Below are 7,978 nucleotides of genomic sequence, written 5' to 3' on the forward strand. Positions count from 1 at the left end.
TCTAATGACTGGCAACCCTATAATTATCTATTAAATACCTATTTGTATTTATTTATTTCCTTTTTCTTATGAAGTGTATCACCTCCATTTCCCACTAAATTCTGTTTATTTTTAGCTGATTTTTTTTTTACCTTGGCTTACTTCTTTTCTGTATCTTCAACATCTTTTTCTCTGCAAATGTGTTTCCTTCAGTGAATTTATCTATGAACTTCTTTTTATTATTTTTTATTTTTTTAATTTATTTTAGCTACTACATCCTGTATATCAGACAATATCAAAGATTGACGCTATTTCCTGAAATCTCCATATAATGTTTAATGTCTTGTTTGTTTTTGTTCTTCTTCTTCTTTTTTTTTTTTTTTGGTAGTTTTTGTTTGTTTGGTATTGGGAAATGAACCAGGGCACTATATTATGGAGATTCAACCCCACAATTCTTTATTGTAAATTCAGAGACAGAGTCTGCTAAATTACTGAGGCTGTGCTTAGATTTGTGATCCTCCTGCCTCAGCCTCCCAAGTAACTGGGCTTACAGGCATATGCTATTACACCTAGATCCATACACATCTTCATGATATTCAAGAACCTCATATACTTCCAAAAAGGGCCACAATTGAGACTGAAAGAAGGTGATATTAACAAGGAAACCCAAAACTGTTTACCACAAAATCATATATAAAGCCATCTAAATAATTAATCACTAAATTTACCTTTATATTACAAATGACTAGACTATGTAGAAGTATCTGGTTTGCTTGAAAGTGGTGGTACAGTTTGGTTCCCAGATTGGCAGAATAACTTAGTTTAAATAAATAGTTAAAATCAATACTAAAATAATTTAAAAATGTTACCACATTTTAGCTAGTTGATTAAATTGAAAAGAGTACATAGGTAACTCCCAAATAAATAGGTAGCTAGAAATTTTGTGTATAGTAGGAAAAATATTTAGTTCTATTAAAGAATAGAAACTATGTTATGTTAATTTATGAGGAGATTTAAGTGTGTTGTTTTACAAAATCATAGAAAATAATCCAGATATTCTATTTATATCATGGAACATGAAACAATGGTTTGATCTGAAAAGCTGACAAATTTATTTTGTTTTCTTTTTGTATGAGTAGGAAGCAAACTCTATGTAGTACAATTCAATTCACCTTCCTTTCTTTTCAGCTTGTTTTTTGAGCTTAAGTCTTATCTTTAAATTGCCTTGCCACTGTACAAAAAGTATTATTACACCATTTATACAAAATTGTGTTTAGTATTGTTTGTGTAGCAAACTTGGTTTCCCAACTATAACCAACAACACTTGTACTGGATCTTAAAATAATTACAGTATCACAAAATGTATCTTTACAAAATCATAAGATTTCACAGAGAAAGGCACAGAAAAAATGTACTTTATTTTTATATCTCCAACTGAGAAGTATGGTGTTAAATCAAAAATGACTTTTGATAAAAGCCCATTTAATTTAGGGGAAAAAAATTATATATTCATATACATACTCATCTTGTAGTTAGTACCAAGATAAATTCACAGTATTACTACTTTTTCAGGTGTAAATTAAGTGATTAACTTGAAGCATATAAATTGAGTGATATGTGAATGTGTATGTGTGTGTATAATATTAACATATTTTAAATTTCTTCTATAAGAGGGAGTTGATTTAAGAAAACAGAGGTTTAAAACAGAAATCAAAAGAACATTAGATTTTAAAATAATTTTCTTGAATAAATAAATAATAAATGGAGACTTTAATTCAAGATGAAGTGGGAAATAAAGTAAGTCATGTATATTTTCAAATGGTATTACTAAGATTGTGCAAGTAATGATATAAAATGAATACTTACATTGATAATCTGTTCACAAATTTTAAGTTATGAGTTGTTATTAATAATATTACTGGCATTTGAGTATATATACGTGAGGATAGATTGGATGAGTTATGTTGCTCGAGCAATGATTAACATGAGCTATTGGTATTTAGCTCTGATGTTTCTGTAACTTTAGAAAAATGTAAAACTTGCATATATCACACACACTTCCACTTTAGGTAGTTAAAAGATGCAATTATGTAACATAGTATCCCAAATTTTACTCTTCAGAAAATATGCAAACAGATGTTATGTATTACTTTTTGTCCTCACTTAAATAGAGATGTTCAATTCCTGACACATAGTCCCTCAGAAGATGACTTTGTTTGGAAACATGATCTTTATAGAAGTAAATCAGAGAAAAGGGAAGAAATTAGGTTGACCATTAGCCAAAATGACTGATGTCCTTTTTTCCAAAAGGGGACATTCAAGCTCATAAGAAAGCAGATGGAAATTAGAATTATGATGCCACAAACCAAGGGCTATTTGGGTTCAAAAGCTGGAAGATGTAAAGAAGGATCCTATCTCTACAGGTTTTGGATGGAACACAGGCCTGCCAATATCTTGATGTCAGATTTCTAGCCTTCAGGACTCTGAGAAAATGCATTTGTCTTCCTCTAAGCCATGCCATTTGTTATGGCATCCCTGGAAAACTAATTACAATATGTATTAAGATGATAAGAAAATAGTTTCATTGTTAACACAGAGTAAGAGGGTATGCATTTCACTTAAACCAAGGGAAGTGAAGGGTATCTCAATTACCTTACTGTATTTTTGTTTTCATGCTTCTCTGAGGAAACTACAAAGTTAAGTATTTTCTAAAAATTTTGTTGGCAGAGGAAACATTTTCCTCATTGATCATGTCACATAACTACTGCTCTGTGGAACCTCTTTTGGTAAATGTAGGCATAGTGTGTCTGAATAATCACCAAAATACTTAGAAAACTGAAAATTAATTATTTTCCCCAAATTAAGACACAATGCAGTTCTTCTAAAACTGGTTGTTATTTTCCATAACTTATCTCAATTTTGGTTAAGTGTGTGCAGAAGAACAGTTCAAGATGACTTGGTATGTTATCTGAACCATGCAGTGTCCTGAGCAATGGGAGCTCAGATCAGCCTTTGGTGGTGAACTAGAGCCCAAGTCCTCAGTAGGGAACTTCTGGAGAGGCATAGGGGAACCCATATGCCTTCGGGCAGTCTGCAACCTTCAGGTTTAGGAGCAGTGAACTCAGGAGCTGGAACAATCCATTCACCCTGAAATTCCTTCTTTTTTAAAGAGAGAGAGAGAGAGAGAGAGAGAGAGAGAGAGAGAGAGAGAGAGAGAGAGAGAGAGGGAGAATTTTTTTAATATTTATTTTTTAGTTTTCAGTGGACACAACATCTTTATTTTATTTTTATGTGGTGCTGAGGATCAAACCCAGCGCCCCATGCATGCCAGGCGAGTGCGCTACTGCTTAAGCCACATCCCCAGATCCCTGAAATTCCTTCTTGTTCACAGATTTTTTAGCAGTAGCTTGCTCTTCCTTTTCAATCTCTGTGGAAATAGAGATCAGACATGACCTCCCATGGATGTTCACAGGAGATGTTGATGTACACGCACAGAATTTCTCAGACCAGCATCCCCCACATCAGACCCACAGAGTGATCTCCCTTGCTGTTCCAAGGAATTGCAATGTCAACATAGCGCAGAGGAGAATCTGGGTTAAAAAGAGCAATAACAGATAGAGGAAATGTAAGAGGGTTCAAGGACAACCCTGGGATCAGTAACCCCCAGAAAATGGAGCTCTGGAAGACTGCCTGAATCTGGTTGTTGAAGATTCCAGGAGGGAAGGATCCAGCAATAGGAGTGGGTCCAGTGGCAGTAGCAAACTTCAGCACAACCGACTGGCCAGTATTCCTGGAAGCTATGAAACAGACCTCAGCATGGTTTTCAATAGCAACAAGGCAGGAAAAGCTTCTCTCAGGTCCTCTTCAAATTTATGGTGCGGGTGTCATCACTTTTTCTTTTGTAGATATATTGTTCCATCTGGAAATCAGGTTGCAGCTATTGAAATGGGTTCCCACTACAGGGAATTGAGGACATATACTCTCCTTCATTTGTAGAACCTCAAGGACTTCAGACATTGTGACAGTTCCCTTGATGTTACCATGGAAATCAAGAACAACCACCTATGGACCCTTTTCTGGGTAGCACGAAAAGGTGCTTTAATGCTGCTTCCCTGAAAGCAAGACCTTTCTGTAGGTGTCTATTGTGTTCTTCGGGGTGAGTTTCAGTCTGTAGAATTTTCCTTGCAAGCAATTTACAAAACCAGATGCTCAGATTGTTAAGAACAGCTGCAAGAACACAAGACAACATTACTTTCAAGAATCTTCCTGCCAGGTAAACATAAAACAACACAGAATGCAACAATTCAGATATTTGGTTGGGCAAGATTGACACATGAATCACTCCCTGTATATTACATAGAACAAGCAAAATAGCCTCAGCTTTATATTTTAAACTGAAAATGATTTAAAAAGCTTACTCCTTAAAACAGTTCTATAATTATGTATCCATAGTACACCTCACTCTAATGTGCAAGATTTGATTTTCAATTCTATATAGTTACCCTATGTTTATTTTATCATGTTTATTATTTGACCTGATAGAAATATTATTTCTTTATTAAATCCATACCCTCTTCTAACTACTGCTCTAAATGAGTGCTAGCCCATGGAACATGAATAGTAGGGTAGCAAACCAATGCAAGTTAAGCCCTTAAAAAGGTACCCAGAATGTTCTTACAGAGAGATTACTCAGGAAGATTTTGTACAATGCATGTGGAAATGACTGATTCACATTGTGTAGAAGGAGAATCCTTGAATCATTATTTGGGGAAGAACTTTTGACTTAGGACACATTTATCAAACTATTACTTATGGAAAGTTAATTCACTAATAGCTTAGGTATCTTTATTGTTGTAGATTTTGTTACTTTAAAACCATTGTCCTTTATTGTGATAATCCAAGTCCTATTTAACAATTTTTTTGTTTCTAAAGTCATTTCTTAAAATTTTCTATTCATAATGTGTACTGAACATGTACATGTATCATCTAAATCCTCACAGGCAAAGTAATAAGCAAAACAAAAAAAAATATTCCTGAAATTTCTATTCACTGGGGTTTGGTGTAGCTTTTTGGTTATAACAAGGCAAATTAGCATATAAAATACATAGGGACTAAGTGCTGTAAATATAGAAGAAAACTAAAACAGGTCACTCTTCAGGCAATAAAGCTGAAAGGAAATATTACATTTTTTAAAAAAGACTTTTAAAACAAATTAGTCACAGAAACTATGAGATGGGAAAGAAAACACTTGAACATCTTGAGAAAAACCATGTGAATGATTAAATATCATGGGCAAAATTCCTAAGGAATTATGTCTAATGTGTCCAAAGGCCAGAAAAGTTCTATACAGAGGTGTAGCAGTGATGGCAGTTAGGCTCTGAGAGGGAAGCCATGAGAACCAGGAATTCCAGGACCCCCTAAGCCATTGCTGCTTCAAGGGAATGGCCTTTAGTCAGGAAAATGAGAATCCACAGGATCTTTGAGAAGGAAAATTCACATTTATCTTATTGTTTTCAGAGGACTTTGACTGCTTTTTTTGAGGTTAGGCCGGTAAGGTAAAAGAATAAATCATATAAATTCAAGGAAACATTCACACAGGAAAGAGATGGTTGCGACTTGGGCCAAGATCTCAACAGTTAATATGAACATTAGGTGGTCATATTCCAAATATGTTTTGGAGATAGAGGTATTAGGATTTTCCTAGTTCTGATATGGTATAGGTGAGTAAAAGAGCCACTTGTTATTCTGTAAAGTGGCCTGAGTAGCTGGAAGTACGGTGTTGTGATATGCTGAATGAATCAAACTGAGAGAAAATAACGTTTGGTAGGGAAAAATTGGGAGTTCAATTTTGAGCATGTCAGTTCTGTATCATCTGTCAGAAATACAACGGATACAGTACAAGGCCATTAAATTGTGAAACAAGTGTATAAGGGATAAGCTGGACCAAAAACTATAAATTTGGAAGGTTTGTGTACCAAGATATTTAAAAATATGTGACCAAGCTGTGTGAAGTGAGTTTTAGGTGCAAAAGTAGAAGATGAAGGTATAATAAACCTACCCAGTATATTTGACGCATAGAGTAGATATTTTTAATATCTACTCCTTTATACAATAAAATTATTTTCAGTACAAATGATAAAGTGAAATAAATAAAACCAACGTACAGACATTTTATTCAGAGACTATTAAAATTTTATTTTACTGAATGTATAATATATATCTATGGATGAATTATATTTTGTTATTAATACATATGTATATACATATGTGTATATATTCATATACATATATTCATATATATGTATATACATTCCATTTTTTCAGATTGTGGCTTTATTTAGAGATTGGTTATATATATTATATATTATATATATATATAATATATAAATTTTATGTATAATATAGATTATCTATGCATATGTAATACATTTAAAACAAATTCATTAATGTGGGTCTTAATTCAATATAAATGGCATCCTTATATAAAGTAGAAATTTGAACACAGAGATAGATTAAAAAGAGAGGATAATCTGAAGAATCACTGGGTGTCATAAGGAGAGAACTGTCATATACAAGCCAACAAGAGAGGGCTGGAACAGACTGTGCTCACAGCCATCATATGCACAAACCCTTCCAAAACCTTGACTTTGGCCTTTCAGCCTCCATAACTATAAGACAATGAATTTCTGTTTTTTGAGTCAATCAGCATAAATTTTAAGAAGCAAAAAAAAATTGTGTAGCACATATTTAATAAAATAGTATATTTTTAACAATCTGATGTTTAAAAAGGCTAGGTATATGGATCCATCACAATCATTTATAATACTATGGCAGTTTCTGTTTTCTTACTTCATTCTTTATTTTTACAATTTTTTGAAGACAAATGGACTAAATTCCAATATTAAAGATATTGTTCATTTTGGTAGATACAAAACTGATATGTCACAAACAAAACCATTATACATTATAAAGTGCTCTTTATTTCACTGTTTTGTATTCTACATATACACATACCCCCTCACACACACACACACACACACACACTCCACATTTAACATAAAGTGACAGAATTGCAGTGATTCATAATAATATATTTCTAAATCTTTACAGTCACTGGTGCATCACTCTGATTTGAGTCTCTTGTTTAAAAGCAATATCGCCAGAGGCTGGAAGTACAAACCACTCTAGAAAGTGGAGCTCGAACCATTTTGAGTTGTCACAAATTTATTCCAAGAAATAAAGCTTCTAGCGGAGTTTCTGCAGAGTCAAAAACTCAATGATTCAAAATAAATTTGTAAAATTCTATAGGATTTGGGCTGGGGATGTGGCTCAAGTGGTAGCTTGCTTGCCTGGCATGCATGCAGCCCGGGTTCGATCCTCAGCACCACATACAAACAAAGATGTTGTGTCCACCAAGAACTAAAAAATAAATATTAAAAAAAATTCTCTCTCTCTCTTTAAAAAAAATTCTATAGGATTTATAGTAATTAAAAATCAGCGTGACAAATTATCTTTTTATTTTTGGAAGAAGAATTGCTGGCAAATGGTGAAATACAAACAGCATTTTAGTAACTTGTGTTTTCACTTTTAACTTCTCTACAAACAATAATCTATAGCTTTTTGACCGTGCCTGGAGCAAACACCTACTCTTGGAAAGCAGAGGTGAGGTGTTATGAAAGTCAAATGAAGAGATTACCTAAAGAAGAGGTTGAAATCAGTTCTGTCAAATTCTTCTGCTGGTTAATTATAAAGAAATCTAAGATGAGCACTGAGAATTACTTGTGGTGATTGACAATAAGGAAGTCACTGGTGACCTTGACCAGGGCAGGTTATGTTGATGGAGTATGAGAAAGCTAGACCAAAGAAGGTTTAAGAGTATGAAAAAAAATAATAATACAGATTTGTGAGTATAGAAAACATCTGAGGAAATCATGCTCTAAAGGAAAGAAAAGAAATCCTATAGTAGGAGAAGATGTAGAGTACAGAAATACATGGGAAA

At 33.5% G+C, this 7,978-nt stretch overlaps 1 pseudogene; it reads right to left on the bottom strand.

Annotated features, from left to right (window-relative positions):
- Positions 1-3,256: 3,256 nt before the first annotated feature.
- LOC110599533 (small ribosomal subunit protein uS2 pseudogene) lies at positions 3,257-4,198 on the bottom strand (annotated as a pseudogene).
- Positions 4,199-7,978: the final 3,780 nt, after the last annotated feature.

This window comes from Ictidomys tridecemlineatus, chromosome 11 (genome assembly GCF_052094955.1).
Source record: "Ictidomys tridecemlineatus isolate mIctTri1 chromosome 11, mIctTri1.hap1, whole genome shotgun sequence".
Lineage (NCBI taxonomy): Eukaryota > Metazoa > Chordata > Mammalia > Rodentia > Sciuridae > Ictidomys > Ictidomys tridecemlineatus.